Below are 20,361 nucleotides of genomic sequence, written 5' to 3' on the forward strand. Positions count from 1 at the left end.
CAGTGAAATCCCTGATTGAAAGACCTTGTTATTACATTTTGGACTGAGCAAACTTGTGTACCGCTCGTTAATAAGAAAGATATTTACTATCAAAGAAATGGCAAAGAAATAGAAGGAAGTAGTATTTAGAATATCCTCTACAATTTGTAGATGAACCTCAGGTATAAAGAAAGGAGATTACTCATTCACCAAAAGTATACATGGTTTAGTCTCGAGAGAATTCTCAAGATATTACTAATTCACAAAGTATACGTGGTCTAGTCTCAAGAGAATTCTACACCCTATCTCTCATGTGGGAGAGGAACACTATAGCCAAGAAAGCTTGAAAGCTTAATTATTAAACACTATTCATGAGGATTACCTAAAAATATTCTCTCCCAAAATGCATGAAAGCTTAAAAATAGCTTGAAAACAGACTTTTTTTGCAATCACATATAGAATTTCATGTGTACATTTAAAAACTCCATGAATTTTGACACTTTTTTCAAGATTAAGAACATGTGTGACCTCCATAGATTTATAAACTAGAATTGTTTGACATAGGAAACAACTTAACTTTCAAATGGCATAGAAGGAGTCCAAAAAACTTAAAGAGATATCAATCTTTTTCAATTAAAATTTTATTTTATAAATTTCATGTACGAAAGAGACTTTTTTCATTGACTTTCTTGGAACAAATTTTACCACTATACATAAATATGCACATTATTTATTGGAAAGTAATAAAAAAAGACTAAAATAGATAACAGCATAAGCTCCATAATTTTTGAAAAACCCTAAATTTTTTTTTGAGTCTATTTGTGGACCCAAATAGCAAAGCCAGTATAAATAATACGAAATGAAAGTTTTCCCTACACACAAAGATGAGATAAAACTTTATGAAGGTTTCTAGATTAGTAAACTAAAGTATGTAAAGTAGTAGAGTCATAATAAACTAAATTATGTAAAGTAGGAGACAAGAAAATCTAAACATCTAGAACTTGACCTAGATCTTTCTCAACCTTTGCTTCTTTGTTGGGTTGGTCATTGTTTTCTTCTCCTTATGGAACAAGGAGCATCAAAGTAGGATTCACATTTTCCAAGCTCATCAGAGAGGAATTGCATAGGTTCTTTTGATGCTGACTGGAACTTCTCATTAGTGTTAGTGCAGACTGCTCCCATCTCTTGATCTTCATGTAGTTCCATAGAACCCTTCACATGTATAGGAATAAAGGCTACTTGAATCTCATCCTTTTCAATAAGAGTAGCTAGTGGCAATCACACAAACTACTCTGGAGTAGCTAGAGAGACAATGACATGAAGAACTCTAGACAAGTTAGTGAGACAATGATACGAACTACTCTAGAGTAGCTAGTGCAGGAGCTTGTGACATCAACATTTTGGGGAATGTATTTTGTGCTACTGAGTTTGTTGGATCTATTGTGCAAAAAAGGGTCCACAATTAACATAGTCAAAAAGAGTTGGTGCAATCCTAGATACAAATGATAAAACAATGTAATGTAAACTTATACTACTTGAACTTAGTACGATGAAACATTGAAATATAAAGTTTATAGTACTTGAACTTAGAATGATTACCTATCTATGGTATTACTAAAAAAGCCAGTTCCACACTAAACAAGAGAAGGATTAAGATAGTTAATTCGATTATTACCAGTGTTACTACTTCAAAACTCTAGAGAAACTTCTAGTCTACCACTTGGAAACTTTATTAAAAGGAAACTTTTCAAAATCGTCCAAGATTTCAAGGAGAAAATCTACAAAAAAACAAGGTCTTTCATGAACGAATCGCCAGCCTTCACTCATATTGATCGACATTCTTTAAACATACTTCTTCTTATTATTATTGGTCATGCCAAGTGTTGATGTAGAGAGAAGAAGTGGAGACATTCTCCATGTTAAGCATATTGCTGATAGTAGAGAAACCTTAGTAGGGGATGGCACAAAAGACGAATGAGCATGCATCTTACTTGGCACAATGCCAAGTATACATAAGCCATCTTCTAACCATCTAGCCACACTTGGCCACCATCTAATGTCTCTACTACTAACACTTACTAATATGGTCACATAGCCTATCAGGTACCCGTGTGTATACCACAACAGCCACTCCTTAAGGAGACCTTACAAAATAGAGAACATCCATCACTCTCAGATGGAAACACTATAAGAAAGGAGGGAGGGAGAGAAAGAATTTGCACTCATGATGGAGTAACACATGCACTCAAAGGGAGTACCACCATGGAAAATTAAGCAAGAAGCTCTCAAATTATGAGTATCGTTCATTAATTGTGAATATAGGAACCATTATGCAAGCTTCTGTGACAGTGTATGTGTGTTGCAGATCTAGAAGGGATAGATGAAGGGTGCTACAGCGCCTAGGATGTGATACAAAAGGTTGTACTAGAATTTAGATGTGGTGGAAGATGACAAAGAGAGATGGAAGGTGGCATGTAGCAGAGGAAGAGCGTAGAGAGGTGAGAAATGGACTAAAGGAGAGAGTGGAGGTGGTCTATCACAAGAATGGCACTTGTGAGAATGGGACGAGCTAGAGAGAATAGAGGCGTGCTGTTGTGAGATGATCATATGAGAAAGGGAGGAGCTTGAGAGAACATAGGTCTTGTTCTGAGAAAAGCACATGTGAGTAGGGGACGATCTGGATAGTGCAGCTTAGGAGAGGTGAAGTGGAGCTTGGGAGGCTGAGGGGGAGAGAAAGAAGGAGAGGTAGTGAGGGCAGTTGTGGGAGGAGATATGAGGGAAGATGCAGGGAGGTGCTGAAAGGTAGGGAGGAGGGAGGAGAGAGGGAGGTGTTGAAAGGGAGGGAGGGAGGAGGGATGAGAGAGGGAGATGCAGAAAGGGAGAGAGGATAGAGGGAGGAGATGCTCAAAGGAGGAAAAATAAATTATGCACATGCAAAAGAGGGAAAGTGAGATATACAAGAAAGAAGAATTTCCAAATTTGGAAATTGATATGTGTAAAGTGACAATTAGCTGCTTTCAAAAGTGACATCCTAGTATCAAAAAGTGACTAGTAGATTTCAAAAATTACATTTTAGCCTTTCAAAGTGACATTTTATAGCACCCAAATCTTTGATCACAACCCAACATTTTTTCCAAGTTGGCATCCTCCCATTAGACCCTTTACTAACCCTCTTTTAAATCATTAAGAGCATATTAGGGGGGTTTGAAAAAATTCCATTATTTTGGTAATTTTATTTTGAATCTACTTTTTGGAGTATCTTGAGCATACCAATTCCAAAGTTGTTGAATAATATGGATTTAGAAACTACTCATCAAGAGCTTTCCAATGATATGTCACATAAGGGCTTTTGACAAAGTCTTTAAAGGGTTCACTATGCCTATCATTTTTTGATCGTACAAAATGGGAATTGGGATTTTCCCAAACTCCCTAATATGGTCTTCATGTGTGTTGTTAAAGGGTCCCTAGAATATCTCAACCTTTCCCTAATGAAATGACACCTTTCATTCCTTCCAAGGTCGCATACACGGAATCTATGGTTGTAAGAAAATTTGTAGAGTATCTATTCAAAATACATGGAATGCCTCAACAAATTAGAGTAATAGAGATGCCAAATTTATGGGTTCATTTTGGAGGACACTATTAGAGCCCATGTGGACCAAGTTGACTCCTAGCATCGCTTATCAATCGAAAATGTATTAGTGGAGACATATTGAGACACTATTGTCATGACTCATGCCCTGCGGTGTATGATTAAATGAGAAATCAGGACTGTAGTCGTAGGGCGGTGAGTCACCCATGGCCTGTTGGACAAAAAACCATATGACAAACTTGTGCGAAATGAAAATTACACGGTAAACAATGAAAGAACCATATGACAAACATTAACAATGATAAACAACATTGGTAAAACTATATCAACTTGCTCCTACAGTAGTGATTATGATGGTAAACATTAACAAGCTACCTTTGGTGAATTTGCTTAAAATAGCAACTACACAGCTATATGATGTGCTCCATGTCTCTCAATTAAAAGCATATATTGGGCCAATGGTGGAAGTGCAAGATGATTTGCCACCCATGAATGAGGAAAGCATGGTGGAATATGTGCCACAAAGAGTGTTGGGCACCAGAGAGAGGATGCTACACAACCGTTATTGAGCTTTCGCGACGTTGGTTTGCACCTGACACAAAGGTCTTCTCTAGAGCGAACGCCTTGGGCAACTTAAGACATGTATTAAATGTAGGAATATGGCTCATGAGGTTTGAAATGCAATATTCGTACATTTATTTAATGTACGAATAATATAGCTTATCTGGTTTGAAATGGCATCCAGTAGCTAGTAAGTAAACAACTGTGCATTGTTTAGTCACATTTCAAGCAACCAAGGTCACGCTTGTCTTAAATGCGGTATTAAACTAATAATACTGGTCCGTGTGGCATGGACCCAGTAGCGATGGCAAAAACCGCAGGCTGCGTGAAGATAGATGATCTTGTTAATGAAAACCGGGGCTTGTGCTTGGTCTAATTAACAGAGTTCCACGACCTTGTCTTACGGGGTTAACCGTGTCAACCATGCATGCTACACGGATCACAATATAAATCGAGGCTTTGTACTAGGTTCAATATTAATCAAGGCTTTGTACTGGGTTCAATATTAATCCACTCATGATCGACATTCTTTAATCATACTTCTTCTTTTTAGCTTAGCTTGGCTTGGCTTGGCTTGGCTTTCTCTTATTAATCGCATCCTACACCACACCACAATTTGCTATTCTCTTCAGCCCAAATTTAATGACTATATTCTTCTCCATTCTTCAGATTCATTCTTTGTTGCTCCTCCTTGGATCGGCGCTTATACTAGTGCGTCTAGCCTGTGCAGGCTCCGTCGTCAATGACGACGGAGCCATGACACACCATTTTGATTTCAAGGTAGCAATTATCTCAATTAAGCCACAAATTAGGCTTTCGGTCATTATGGTCAACACTTATAATTAGAGCGATTAATGATCGTTAAGATCAAACTTAATCATCATCAGTAGTAGTCAAATACGATCGACAAACTCTACGTATAGGAGTTTGATTATCAGTGCTTAGATCATGCTGCAGACGTAGTTATGACCAGGAGGATTAACGATAGAACGATCAAACTGATCAACGAAGAGTAGTACAGTTATAGGAATATTAATGCTTATAATCTAGCCGCTGTAAGTAATCATAAGACCAGGAATATCGATTCAGGATACAATTATAATTATGATCGTGTTTTCTTATGATCGATCAGGTGCATTACACCAACGTTACTTGCCTTTGCCATACCAAGCAGCTGGTGGCAGTGAACGGGCTCTTCCCAGGGCCTACTATCTACGTGCGGCAAGGGGACACAGTTAACGTGAGAGTGTCTAATCACGTGGTGGAAAACATATCAATTCACTGGTAATTATTATTATGATACTTCGAGACGAATGGTATATTAAATCATTCTTAATTGGGGCCTTCATGATTTCTTAAATTACCTTGTAATTATTCAGCAGCTGCTGTTGTAATGAGTAGATCAATGACCTTTCAAATTGTATTAATCTCGTAATGCGCCTGCATCAGCTTGAATATTTATCTATTACCGCTGTGCAGGCATGGAGTGAGGCAGATGTACACAGTTTGGTCCGACGGCCCCGCCTACATCACGCAGTGCCCTGTCCGCCCGAACACCCATTTCACACACAGCTTCAGAGTCGTACGAGAGCAAGGGACGCTCTTCTGGCACGCCCATCTCAGCTGGCTCCGGGCAACCGTGTACGGCGCCTTCATCATCCTGCCCAAGTACGGCAAGCCGTAGCCTTTCCCCGTGCAACCCACCAAGGACTTCCCCATCATCCTAGGTAACTATTAGCCATACAGTATAATCATCACAATGTTAAGCTAATCATCACACTAGCCATGTATATCGCATAATCACATTATGTTAATACGCTAATCATCGATCATAGCCTATATATAGTGCATAATCACTCTGCTCAGCTAATCATCACACTAGCCATAGGATTAGAACTATATTGAAGGCAACCATACTAACTAGAGATAAAAGCTTCGTAGCAACAACACTTAATTAATTGAGGCTTACCTTGTGCAATGGTAAGCTAATTCGATCACTCGCAAGGGTTAGAGCTTAGGTGAATCTGTACTAGACTATATATAGCTAGAGATAAGATAGCACATATTCTTGTAATGTGGCCGCAGCAGCTGCACACGTACGTGCCACCCGCCCCTAGTTGAGAACAGTAAATTAATGCTTACCTTTCAACTTGATCTTGCAGGAGAGTGGTGGAGCGTGGACGTGTTGGATGTTGAGAAATTTGCTCTAGCAGATGGGGGAGGCTACAACTTGTCTGATGCCACCACTATCAATGGGCAGCCTGGCTTGCTCTACAACTGTTCACAGCAAGGTGCAGAGGTCGAAAGCAGATCAAAGTTTAAACGAATTAATTATTTTGAACAAATCTACTTGTGACCAGCTTGCGTGATTAAAGTTTGATTAGAATTGTTGGTGTTTTCCCCAGATGTAACCAGTGTGAGGGTGAAGCAGGGGGAGACGTATCTACTGAGGGTGATCAATGCGGCCATGAATTTTCAGATGTTCTTTCAGGTCGCAAAGCATAAGTTGACAGTGGTGGAGACAGACTGCACACTGTGTAAGCCTTATACAACAGATGTGATAGTGCTAGCGCCTGGACAGACAGCTGATGTGCTAGTAACAGCAGACCAGGCGATTGATAGCTATGTCATGGCTGCATCCGCATACTCACCGGCTAGAGAAGACAAGGTCCCATACCCCAAAACCACCACAACCGCATACTCACCGGCTAGAGAAGACAAGGTCCCATACCCCAAAACCACCACAACCGCCTTGTTTATCTATGAAGGATCAGCTAATTCCACCACCACGACGACCCCCAACAACAGTAGTCAAGCTGTCGATCAGCGCCTCTATACTTTTCCCACCTTCATTCTGGCCGCTAATGGCTCTGATTATGCCCTTGATTATGTGGGGAGCTTGAGAAGCTTAAACAGCAAGGCGTATCCCTCGCTAGTGCCCCAGACCGTCAACCAAAGCTTGCTTTTCACCGTGGGATACTCGCTTGAAGAATGCCCGGCCGGACAAACCTGCTACGGCCGGACAAACCTGCTACGGCCCGGAGGGACAAAAAATCTCTACGGCCATCAACAACATCACATTTGTCGCCCCCAACATCTCCATCTTACAAGTAAGAGATCTCATATTCAACTTAATGCCTCTACGGCAGCAGCTAATCATCGTTTGAAGCCTCATGATCTACGAAATTAATTAGTATACCTGCAATATTCACTAATCACTACATCATCATTGATCTTTGATGTGTGTAATCAAACATCAATTAACTAATCGGTATAAGCTTGCTTCATTTGACTTCTTCATACCTGCACCAGGCATATTACGAAAGCAAGAATGCTGCTGACTTGCCGGGAATGTCCACCTCCACTGCAACGGACACCTTCGAGACCAATTTTCCCAGCGAGCCTCTATACCAATATAACTACACGGGCCCCTCTATAGAGGACAAGTTTGCAATCTTTGGGACCAAAGTTAAAGTAGTGGACTTTGAATCCAACGTGCAATTGGTGCTCCAAAACACACAAACCCTATTTTTTGAGAGCCACCCCTTCCATTTGCACGGCTATAACTTCTATGTGGTGGGCATGGGCCTAGGCAACTACAATGCATCATCAGACCCAGACCACTTCAACCTCGTTGACCCTCCTGCCCCATGAACACAATAGCCGTCCCACCAGGAGGATGGGTTGCTCTCCGCTTCTTCACCGATAATCCAGGTAAACTCACTCAGCTATATAAAACACGTATATACACACATACCTTTCATTGCATGTGTTAACCCTGCATGATGATGCAATTGTTGATTCCATGTAAGATTGAGTATATGCATTATAACAAGTACATGCATACATGTATGTGTATATTGCACCTACATGTATACTTGTAATGTGTATAAATACCTTCCATTGCATACATTAACCTTGCATGCAATCATTGATTCCTTGTACTCTTGAGTATATACAGTACAAGTACATGCATACATGTACGTGTATACACACTACACGCATACTTGTAGTGTATATAGATGCATACATCAACCTTGCATGCATGCAAATTGTTGATTCCATGTCTTGAGTATTATATACATCACAGGTACAAGCATACATGTATGTGTTACATGTATATGTATACATTACAAGTACATGCATACATGCATTCGATTCTTCTTCATAGGCTCACAATATTTCGTATGCTAGAGAAACATTTTGACATTTCATATTCTTTATCATCACGGGTGCTTTTTAACTAGGGGACACATCCACTTTCCATCTAGTTTCTAGCCGATACATCTCTGAGATGGGTACCATTGTGAAGTGCATTTATAAAGATTTTTCTTGTAAATAGTGAACTTACGATAATTGAGTTTTACACATGATAGGAGTTTGGCTTATGCACTGCCACTTTGAGATGCATACATCATGGGGGATGCAGATGGTGTGGCTTCACCAATCTCCAAATAATATAATGATTAAACTAGTTTACTACTTTTACATAAAGTTAGTTAGCCTCACAAATGACATTGGTAAGACTTCAAAGTCTTATGCCATTAAGGAACTTCTTTTTTATTATTAGGTATCATAAGGAAGGGGTTTATCTTACACATACACATTTTTTATTGAAAACAATCTCAAAATAAAAAATATTGATCACGCATCATTCTCTTTTTTATATATACTACAAGTAATCTATATGCTAATCGATCCTATCATCTCTTTTTTATATATACTACAAGTAATCTATATGCTAATCGATCCTATCATTCATGTACTTATTCACCCTATCATTCTCTTTTATATATATAACACAAGTGCAATCTGACACAGAACCAACTGACTTAGAACCCTTTAGCTGAAATAGAAACATCTCCAAATGTCCTTTGACACACACAGGCCCTCTGGTAGCTCTAAACTTGAAGGGATATCCCATTATAGACAACCTTCTGACTACAACTGACACAGAGTTGCTTTAGATCTGACTATACCTGACCAACCAACTAAAATGACTCAGCTGGAGGCTTTCTCTAGTCTACATCAGCTAGAACTTCTATACCCTCTAGACACGCAAACCAAACATGAATCCTACCATGTGGTGGACACTCAGTTGACTCCAACCTAACTCTAGCTACCACAGAAACACCATTCAGACCACAAAGCCTTCTGACTGCTAACACCTGACCTTTGACAGACTTCTAACTATCAGATGTGACTCAGGATCACTTCCCTTTAAACTCAGACAAACCAAAGCAAGGTTCCTACACCTTCTGTTGATATTCTGATGGTTAGCTGACACCCAGCAGACTCAAAATCTTCTCTACTCAACTGACACACTGAGTCAGCAGCACTGACCCAGAACGAGATCCCCAATCTTCAAACTCACACACTCATAAGCTTCATCTCCACCACAAACCTAAAGAAAACAACATCTTCTTCATAACAGAGACATCAAAATAAAGGACATCACAAACCAAACTCTGTCTGCTTCAGATATAGAAAATACGTCATTGTGTCAACATTCTTGAGACCTAGCATAAACATAAGAAGGAAACACCCAATAAACTCAAGGATATCCCTCAGGAAGACCCCAAGAACATCACTTCAAAGCTTCACCTTCAAACAGCTCCAGTCAAGAAGAAATCAAAATGGGTCAAGTCTCTAACAAAGAAGCTTCTCAGAGAGCCTAGGGGACACACCTATCAAACAATCCTTACTACTGCATTTTCTTCTTGTCTGCAAAGCTTCAATAACTGTAGATACTCCACCCTGCAACCTTCAACAAAACAAACCAACCTACAGGAGGAGACACTCTCCACTGCAGTCACTCTCTGCACTTTCTCATCTCTCTCGTCAAAGATCCACCTGGAGATAGTCACCAAAATCTTCCCCCAATTCTCAATTTTTTCTCATCACCGCCTCCATTCCTTCCATAAAAATATCACAGCCCGTCTCCTTCCTTCCAAAACCGTTAGCACCGAGACTTCCCTTGTTGCCCATACACTTTCTATTTTGGATTGCGCATCTGTGCATATCTAATCGACCACGCAATGGTAATCTTTCCTAAGGTTTCAATCATTCATCTTAATTTTATTATCTATTGGGGATTTAGGATAGGGACATCCTTTGAGCATTTTCCTTGAGCACAAAAAATCTTATCATAGTTTCATACCTTGTAGTAACCATTGGTCTCTCAGTTGTACCCCGTAGAGGCTTACGATCCCTACCCATTGTCAGATTGGGTTCTTTCCTGTTGCAGTATTCAGAGTGTGAAACAACAATGGAATGTGACCCAAAATGTTTCCCATCCACTACATTATTTCCATTCTCTCGGATATATTGTGGGCTATATCTACTTGGTGGATTACGTACAAACACTCCAATAAGTATAATGGGCACCTACCCCACAATTACAACTACATGGGCCCCTCTATAGAGAACAAGTTTGCAATGTTTGGGACCAAAGTTAAAGTAGTAGACTTTGAATCCAACGTGCAATCGGTGCTCTAAAACACACAAACCCTATTTTTTAAGAGCCACCCCTTCCATTTGCATGGCTATAACTTCTATGTGGTGGGCATGGGCCTAGGCAACTACAATGCACATTCAGAACCAGACCACTTCAACCTCGTTGACCCTCCTACCATGAACACAATAGCCATCCCACCAGGAGAATGAGTTTCTCTTCGCTTCTTCACCGATAATCCAGGTAAACTCACTCAGCTATATAAAACATGTATATACACAAATACCTTTCATTGCATGCGTTAACCTTGCATGCATGCATGCATGCAATTGTTGATTCCATGTCTTCAGTATATGCATTATAACAAGTACATGTATGTGTATATTGCACCTACATGTATACAATTGTTGATTCCATGTCTTGAGTATATGCATTATAACAAGTACATGTATGTGTATATTGCACCTACATGTATACTTGTAATGTGTATTGATACCTTCCATTGCATACATTAACCTTGCATGCATGCAATCGTTGATTCTTTGTACTCTTGCGAATATACATTACAAGTACATGCATACATGTACATGTATACACACACCTACACGCATACTTGTAGTGTATATAGATACCTTTCATTGCATGCATGCAAATTGTTGTTTCCATGTCTTGAGTATTATATACATTACAGGTATAAGCATACATGTATGTGTTACATGTATACTTGTGATGTATATGTATACATTACAAGTACATGCATACATGCAATCGATTCTTCTTCATAGGGTCACAATATTTCATCTACTCTAGAGAAACATTTTGACATTTCATATTCTTTATCACGGGTGCTTTTCAACTAGGGGACGCACCCACTTTCCATCTCGATTCTAGCCGATATATCTCTCAGATGGGTACCATTGTGAAGTCTATTTATAAAGATTTTTCTTGTAAATAGTGAACTTACGATAATTGAGTTTTACACATGATAGGAGTTTGGCTTATGCACTGCCACTTTGAGATGCATACATCATGGGGGATGCAAATGGTGTGGATTGTCAAAGAAGGAGACCAAAAAATCCCACCACCACCAAAAGACTATCCAAAATGCTAAACACTTGAAGACTATCCCAAATCCAACATTACCTTGCAAAGGAACATCTACTTTTCAATAACATTTACATCATGTTTATTAAGCATGTTGAGAAAAGGGATATACCGATGGACTCCATGGCACATGGCTATATTGCCTTTCCTCTCATAACTACAATATTCTTTGTAGCAAGCTGTTGCATTTTTTTCCGCCCTTCCACTATGTTTTGATGCATGAGCATATGCGTGGCAGCATGCGCATATTGAAGAGTGATGCCTTCACTTCGTACCCTCACTTGGTTTTGGCACACAAGCATTTTTTTCACAAGCAAGAAGCTAGCATCAAGGCGCCGCACTCAAGCATGTGTGGGACTAAGGGCTTGGCCCACTTTAATTTTTAAAGGCTTTAAACCTTAGCTTACTGGGCTTGGCCCACTTTAATTTTTAAAGGCTTTAAACCTTTGCTTGCTGGAAAAAAATGACGAGCAACATTGGAAATGAATCGCCGCCATGCATGCCTGAAGCGAAGCATCGCCAGCACATGGACTGCACACAAGAGAGAGAGTGCAGCCATTTTCGAGGCCCGCCCTTGTGCTACGAGCAAGGGAAGTGAGACAAAGCTCTGCTAATCGCCGCACGCATTTGCTTGAGGAGAGAGAGCTGCGCTCATCGAGACCACCAAGCCATCTGTGTGAGAGCAAGTGCAGGCACCCTGTTCTGGTGTCCAGAAGAAGAAGAGTGAAGGAGAGAAAGTGAATGATTCATCTCGGCCACATTACAGGGAAATAAACTTCATATTATATATATTTTTTCAAGCTTTTCTTTATAAAAAAATGCGTTAAAAGAGACTGTTCTCGCTTTCACTTGACCAAGAGAATAAAGGAAGGAAAAAAGCATAATAACATTGTTTCTTTTCCTTGCATGTGAAGAGGGAAGTGGAAGAGGAGAAGATATTTGCAACAAAGAAGCAAGTGTGATTTTTGGTAACAAACAATAGCATAGCTTCGCACTCACACACTCACATAATCACGTGTTAGCAAGCCTCGTAAGTTGTTTGTATTCAAAAATTGAAAGCATTGTAAAATTCAATTCTTGAGGGCCGTGAGGGCATTGTTTCTTGTGGATGGCATTATCGGCGAGCGCGCAAAAGCTTCATCAACATCAAGCAAAAAGTGGCTAGATAAGATCTCTCTCTTTTTCTCATATAAAAGCTACATAAATTTGCTTTATGAATCAAGCACCGTGCATGTGAAATTCAATAAATAAAGCACATTTCACTCTACATTTTGCCTCGTTCATTGGTGTCGTGGTGTCATCTCGCTCTTTTGTCATTTAGCACAAAGCTTGTTTAACATTTGTATGTGTATACATCATCGGCACTCCATCATTGCAGCGTCGTACTTGTCAGAAAGATCCATAGCACACAGTCCTATCTACTAGTGCCTTCTCCTTTGGGGTGTTGGGAAAGTGTAGCTCCATTCTTTGTTGGATATCTGGGGGGGTTGTCAGGTTTTGTCCTCTTTGCCTTGCTCGTCCAGATATTTCCCAGACAGTGGCACGCCCGGTGGGACCTTGACTTGGTCTTGGTTCCGCGACACCAACCTACTTGGAAAGGGAACTTATGCAAAGTGCCAAAGATTGGCAAGAGAGCTTGAGAGAGAGTGACCGAGCTAAGAGATACCATTAAAGGGAGAAAGCCAAGCAACACCTACTTCAATCTAGCCCCACACTAGCACTTTTCCATTACAAAGTTCACCTCCTTCGCCATCATCGAGGGGGAGTTCACCTGGAATCGTAATTTCTATACCAATTCCAATTATGTCTCAACCACCACTTCCTCCTCCATTCGCCATTCAATCACCTTTGGTTTTGCCACCAAATTTGGTCCATCCCGATGCACCCCTCATCCCATTCCCCACATTCTATGGGACACCGTTGCTTGTTTGACCTCACACATCATCGAGGAAGGGCATGTGATGAATTACTTTAGCACTACACTCAAAGGTGAGGCCTCAAATTGGTTCGCCAAGCAACAACCAAACTCCATCCCAAACTTTGCCGATTTTGCGCAAAAATTCTTGCCTGAATTTCGCAAACCTCCAAACTTCTTCGCATTTTTTGAGCAATTACACTCATTCAAGCAAAATCACCCACATGAGACCATGGAACAAGCGGCCGAGGTTTAGAAACTTTGTCGATCATTACACTCCCGTTTTTAACGTCGACCCACTCACCATCATGGACTCGTTTCTACGAGGCATACACCCTAGCATCCAAATTTTGGTTAGAGCTCAAGCCGCAAATGACTTGAATATGGCCATCACTTTTGCCATTAATGTGGAGAGCTCTTATCGATGTGTTTATGAGCCACAACAGGCCACGTCTCCATCTCTCTCGTATTATCCATGGCTAGCACCACATACTCCCGTTTTGCCCTCCCCACAACAACCTTGGTCAACCTCGTCGTATGTGCCTCAACTTCAACTAACTCAACCATTCCAATTCCCATCCGTTGTACCACCTCACCTTCAAGTGACCTTACCACCTCTTTTGCCTTTAGCACCCCCACCTTCTTCTAGCGTCGTGGCTCCCCTAACCTCTTCACAAAATCATGTTCCTGCCCTTCATGCTCCATCACCGTATGTGACTTACCCTAATTCTACTTCTACCACTCCACCACCAGCACATCACAAGGGGGGGGATGGGTATGAAAGCACCGCGTCTAGTATTGGGGATTTGAAAAACATGATGACAAATTACATGAACCAACTTAATGAAAATGTGAAGGCTGTGACTCTTGATGTGAATTTTCTAAAATGCCAACAAAACTTGTTGTCTACACGTCGCCCTGAGCCTAATCCCACCAACATGGTGTGTTGAGCTTGTCATGTATCTGGCCATCTTTCCAAAGATTGCCCCACTATTGTTTGCACTTAGGAGAAATGTTTGGGTAGGGGGCACACAGAGGATATGTGTTACATTAAGATGTGCCATTTGATGAATAGGAGCACCACTTTGCCACACCCCGGCCCCATTAATCATCGTATTGGTGCCGAGAAACCCCCGGGCCCTAGTTGGACACTTCTTCAAAGGGGGTCTCCTAGTTCTCCAGCAGTTGCTTCATCTAGTGCACAACCTATGACCACCGATTAATATGATTGAGTTAGATTCATCACCCGTGCGAGCCATCACACGAAAGGGGAAAGAGAAGGTTGTTGATGAGGAGGGAGATCCCAAACTTGTTGTTGCTACCCACCCACCCACCCATGTCGTTGTTCCTATTGCCGACCCTTTACCTCGACCTCACCACTCTCGTCCACGCCCTACTCCAAGTAAGTTTTTTTCCCCCATCCTTTATTTTGACCTTAATCGAGTAGAGCTCACCATGTCCCTTCCACAATACCTTCTCACTTCTCCTTCTAGCCGAGCCTTTTTGAGGAGGTACTGCAGAGCTTTGAGTTCTTCCCAGGGAGCGGGTCCTAATCTTCCTGTTGTTCAGAAAGTGGATTCCCTTCTTGCTGAGCGTGAGTGTCCTCGAGTGGAGTGCATGATCCACTAGCTCGTGATTCCACATGCTATTGTTGATGGAGAAGCAGGCGTCAATGTTTTGAGTTATTCTACCTTTTCCAAGCTGGGGTTATCTTTCAATGGAGTTCCTGCGACTAGTTTACGTATGGGTGATCATCAACCAATGAGAGCTAAGGGTTTCATCCAAGGTTTGCCAGTCTCACTGTTGCTGGGTGTATGGTGGAGATTGATTGTTATGTTTTGTAGCTTAGTTCAGGACCTGGCCAGTACCAGCTTCTTTTAGGGCGACCTTGGATATGAAAGACTGATTATGTTATTGACATTCCTAGAGAGCGGTTACTTCTTGGTAGAGGATCTTCCTGAGCGGTTCTTCCTGCTTACCCTTCTTCTATTGTGAGCCTTGGGGTTACTACTACTGATGTTGAGAGTGATGAGGATGATGACCGGAGTTCTACTTCTTCATGTACACCGAGTTCCTATTGCATTTACCCTGATTCTGTTGAGATCACCCTTGATGATGATGAGGAGACTCCACCTTTGGCCAGAGAGGAGGATACTGTGAGAGTTCCTATAAAGGGGGATGAGAAAGTTGTGCTTTTGGGAACTTCTTTAGATCCACCGTTGAGGGAGGAGATTATTGCTTTATGTCGGGAGTATTAGGACATTGGGTAGTCTTCTAAGGGTTTTCAAGTCATCCCATCCTTCCAGCCATAATTTCTCCAGCAAAATGTCCTCCGGCTATCCCTGAATGTGCTTCATCCAATATCATAGACGGAGCTTCTCTCCTCATTCTATCCACCATGACCCGTCGATTGATTCACTTGTCTGATGTTACCTTTCTCACTATGGATCCTAGCCATTTTCTTGTGTGCTATTAAAGGGCCCCTAGAATATCTCAACCTTCCCCTAATGAAATGACACATTTCATTCCTTGCAAGGTCGCATACACGGGATCTATGGTTGCAAGAAAACTTGTAGAGTATGTGTTCAAAATATATGGAATGCCTCAACAAATTATAAGTAATAGAGATGCGAAAATTTATGGGTTGATTGTAACATACCTCCGAGATTAACCAAGTTATGATTAAAGATAATCCTAAGTTTTGGATGCCACAGATTTCAGTAATGAATTCCAGCAGGTTTTCAGTGGTTTTTTCGCAGTAAAAATTCTAAGTGTTAAAATTACGTGAAAATTTAAGATTGATTTTTCAATTAGTTAGTATGCTCAAAGGAAGTCTTTAACTGTGTAGATGGACATGCAAATCAAAATTTGATAAAAAAGTAAAACATGGCCTATTTTTGGAGGCGACTTTCACATACATCTTATTTTGGCAATTTTGCTTGCGTTGGTTTGTAGACCACATGCATTTTGGTAATTTTAAGTACCCACACGACTAGTATCTCGTAATTATGCACGGAGTTATACTTGCAGATTGCAGCCCTAATAGCAGATCTGAGAGGCTTGCCAAATCTACAAGCAGCTCGTCCACAACTTCTGGAGAGTAGACATGGATTCTAAATCAATCAAAATATCATCAAATATATCGAGGAAGTACACAAACACTCTTTCTATTATTTTTCTTTAAATTCTTTTGATATGAAATAAATAAATCGATAAGTGTATACGAGAGAAACTATAGGGTGTACTTAACGATGAGTAATTCTTAACTTTTTTAATTATACATGGTCATCCTAGTCTATAAGACTCATAGCATAAACACTTTTGGTGGGGTAAAGAATTAGAAGATAGAATATTTGACTAGTTTATGACTAGATTCTAGGAATAATCTTCATTAGGGGCTATTTTGCAAAGAGTCTATCTGTTTGTGTGTTTAGAATGAGATTTTGAGATAAACACGAAAGTTTTAGAGGACAAGAAACTCTACAAGAGTGTAAGAGACTATAGAAAGCCAAATTCCTTTCGTTTTTGAGTTATTCGAGGGGCATTTGGCTATTTTTTACAGTTTCATGCTGAAAACACAACTTTGGCTGTTTGGAATGCTCTCAAAGAGACCTTAGAACTCATTTTTAGAGAACCATCACTGAGACATGCTTTATAGAGCATTAGAGAACCATCACTGAGACATGCTTTATAGAGCATTAGAAGTCCTAAAACTTTATAGTTTTGGCCTTTCTCTAATTCTACATAGATTGAAAGATATTACTCTCCCAAAGAGACCAGTTATTAGGCTTTGTTTTGAGATGAATGTTTGATATGCACGTGTATGACTGATTGATATGCATGTGTATAATGAGACTCAACATGAGATTTTGAGATTCAGGCCGACCGTCCTTAGACAGGGAACGTCGGACAAAGAATGTGATTTATGCCCTCTGGGAGCCATTTGGTAGAACCCAGAGTGGACGAGATTTACTAGAGGCATACTCGGGATAGCCGCGATGTCCTATGTGGAGGTTGGGTGGACGGGCATCAGAGAAAGCCCTAGATTGGCTGGATTTTGGTCATTATGAGACAGACCATGTTCTCGAGCATAGTGATGATGATAGAATCTTGAGATAGACACATACATTGTGACTGATTGAGATGCTATGTTGTAATTGATAGAGAATTATATCATGTGAATGTCTGTTTGAGATTCTATGATTCATTGCTTATGTGATAAGAACCTTGCAAATGGCATGCATGCTTGTTTGATATTTGAGAAGGTTGATTTGATTGTGTTGCTATGTGGGAATAGCATGATTAAGTGATTTAGATTAAGTTACACAATTAAGATATGATTTAGATTCGAGACTGTCACATTCATTTTGGAGGACACTATTTGAGCCCATGTGGACCAAGTTGACTCCTAGCATCTCTTATCAACCTCCTATCAGCCAAAAATGTATTAGTGCAGTGGGTGGAGACATATTGAGACACTATTGTCATGACACCAACATGCGTAGGATGATTGACTAGTTGCCTTTGGTGAATTTGATTAGAATAGCAACTACACGCCTATATGATATGTTCCATGTCTCTCAATTAAAAGCATATGTTCCGCCAATAGTGGAAGTGCAAGATGCCACCCATGAATGAGGAAGGCATGGTGGAATATGTGCCAGAAACAGTGTTGGGCACTAGAGAAAGGATGATACGCAACTGCTATTTGGTGGAATACCCATCAAATGAAGGGTTTATGCAATGAAGAGGCCTCATGGCAACTTAGCTCGGTCTTGGAAGGTCATGAGGAGATTTTGGATGCATTTGGTAAGCTAAATCGAGGGTGACAACAATGATTTAGCCTATTAGAAATTCATGCAAAACATTGTTGGAGAGCTTCATATACTACTTAAGAATGAAGATATTTGCATTAAGAAAAATGTGGACTTAATGTACGATCATGGAGAGCAAGTTGGGGCTGTTTTGAGGGCAAATGATGAAGTTTACAACCATTGGAGTCCATTTACAAGTATACAAAGTATGATGATGCTCTCAAATTTGGATTGGATAAGCCCATGTATTCATTCATTTTTGGATTATTTGGTTCCTACGCATGTGCATTGTCTATTAGATGAAATGTTTCAAGGCAAAACCTATAGGTGGGGATGGTTTTTAAGAAAGTGCCTATGGGCTATCTACTACCACAAGCACGAGAGGCTACCCAAGTATATGGATACTAATGAAATGTTACTAATCACTTTAGTAATCATAATCAAGGTTTAAAGCTTTCTTGGCTATGGTGTTCCTCTCCCACATGAGAGCTAGGGTGTAGGCTCCTCTGGAGCCTAAACCATGTATACTCTGGTGAGTGAGTAATGTAGTTCTTTCTTTCAAGTCATATACGTAAGGTTCATCTACAAAATGTATACTCCTCTTGAGCCTAGACCATGTATACTTTGGTGAGTGAGTAATCTCCTTTATTTCAAGTCATATACCTCAGGTTCATCTACAAAATCTAGACTCGAGTACTCTAAGTAATGTTGAAATATACAAGTGAATGGGTGTGTGTGCGGGAACAAGCCCTTAGCAGGAGGCTGTAAAAGAGAGTTTATAAATGAGTGGGTAGCAGTGAAAAAGTGAGAAGTATCTACTAGAAGAGAATAAAGGGTAGCATGAGAAGATCCTTTTACCCTGTGGTGGTGGCACATTTGTTCCAGAAGTAATCATCGCAAACAATCAAAGGTGAGATAGTAAACAAGAGTCATTTTGGATGGTGGGTCAGGGGTAAGCATAATATCAGATAGCCTAGCTAAATGGCTAGGGATCACTATCATGCAGCCCGCTCCATTCCAGATTTGTATGGCTGAACAGAGAAGGGTCTGACTTGTTGGAATAATCAAGGGAGAACAGATAGAGGTGGCGGGATATAGCTTCATTGTTGTGTTCATTGTCCTCAAGATGACTAAGATAGCAAGTGCATATCCCATGCTCCTAGGAAGGCCTTGGCTCTGGAGTGGAAGAATAAAGCATAACTAGGAGATGAAAAATATCACTATCAAAAGAGGCAAAAAGAAGGTATGCATCTTGGTGGGCAAGAAGAGACAGGCTAAGCCCAAGGAACCAACCAATGCATGCGTAGAAGATGATGAACAAGAGCATATCTTGAAGGAGAATCCAGACCTGCTTTCCCTATTTGAAGTGGATGTAGAAAGGATCATGCAAAGGTATGACCCGGAGCTCCTAATAGCTCATCTTGAGGTGATAGTCAATAAGGAAAGTGTGTGTGAGGAGGAAGAGGACACTCAGGATGATGTGAAAGAGCTACAGGAAGAACAAGAAAAAGCCATGATGGCACTAAAATAGAAAGAAGTTGAGATCACAAATAGAAATATCAAGGTGCAGGAAGACAAGCTTGAGGAGGTGAATCTGGTGGATGATCAGTAACCCAAAACAATTAGGATTAGTGCTACATTGAATCACAAATTCAAAGGGAGGCTCCTTGAATTGTTAAATTCCTATAAGGATGTCTTTGCTTGGAACTATTCAGACATGAAAGGGATTGAGCCCAATTTCTATCAGCACATGAAAGGGATTGAGCCCAATTTCTATTAGCACAAATTTAACTTGAAAGAATATGTAACCCCTATAAGACAGAGTAGATACAAGATGAACCCAAACTACGCCAAGTAGGTAAAAGAAGACATTGGCAAATTACGGAAAGTAGGATTCATCCATCTTGCGGATTGGGTAGAATGGCTATCACCGATAGTCATT

At 40.5% G+C, this 20,361-nt stretch overlaps 1 pseudogene; it reads left to right on the forward strand.

The window, feature by feature from the left end:
- Positions 1 to 4,436: 4,436 nt before the first annotated feature.
- Positions 4,437 to 11,847, forward strand: LOC147618334 (laccase-4-like; annotated as a pseudogene).
- The last annotated feature ends 8,514 nt before the right edge of the window (positions 11,848 to 20,361 follow it).

The sequence above is a fragment of the Cibotium barometz genome, chromosome 35, assembly GCF_041138505.1.
Source record: "Cibotium barometz isolate CiBa-2024 chromosome 35, ASM4113850v1, whole genome shotgun sequence".
Lineage (NCBI taxonomy): Eukaryota > Viridiplantae > Streptophyta > Polypodiopsida > Cyatheales > Cibotiaceae > Cibotium > Cibotium barometz.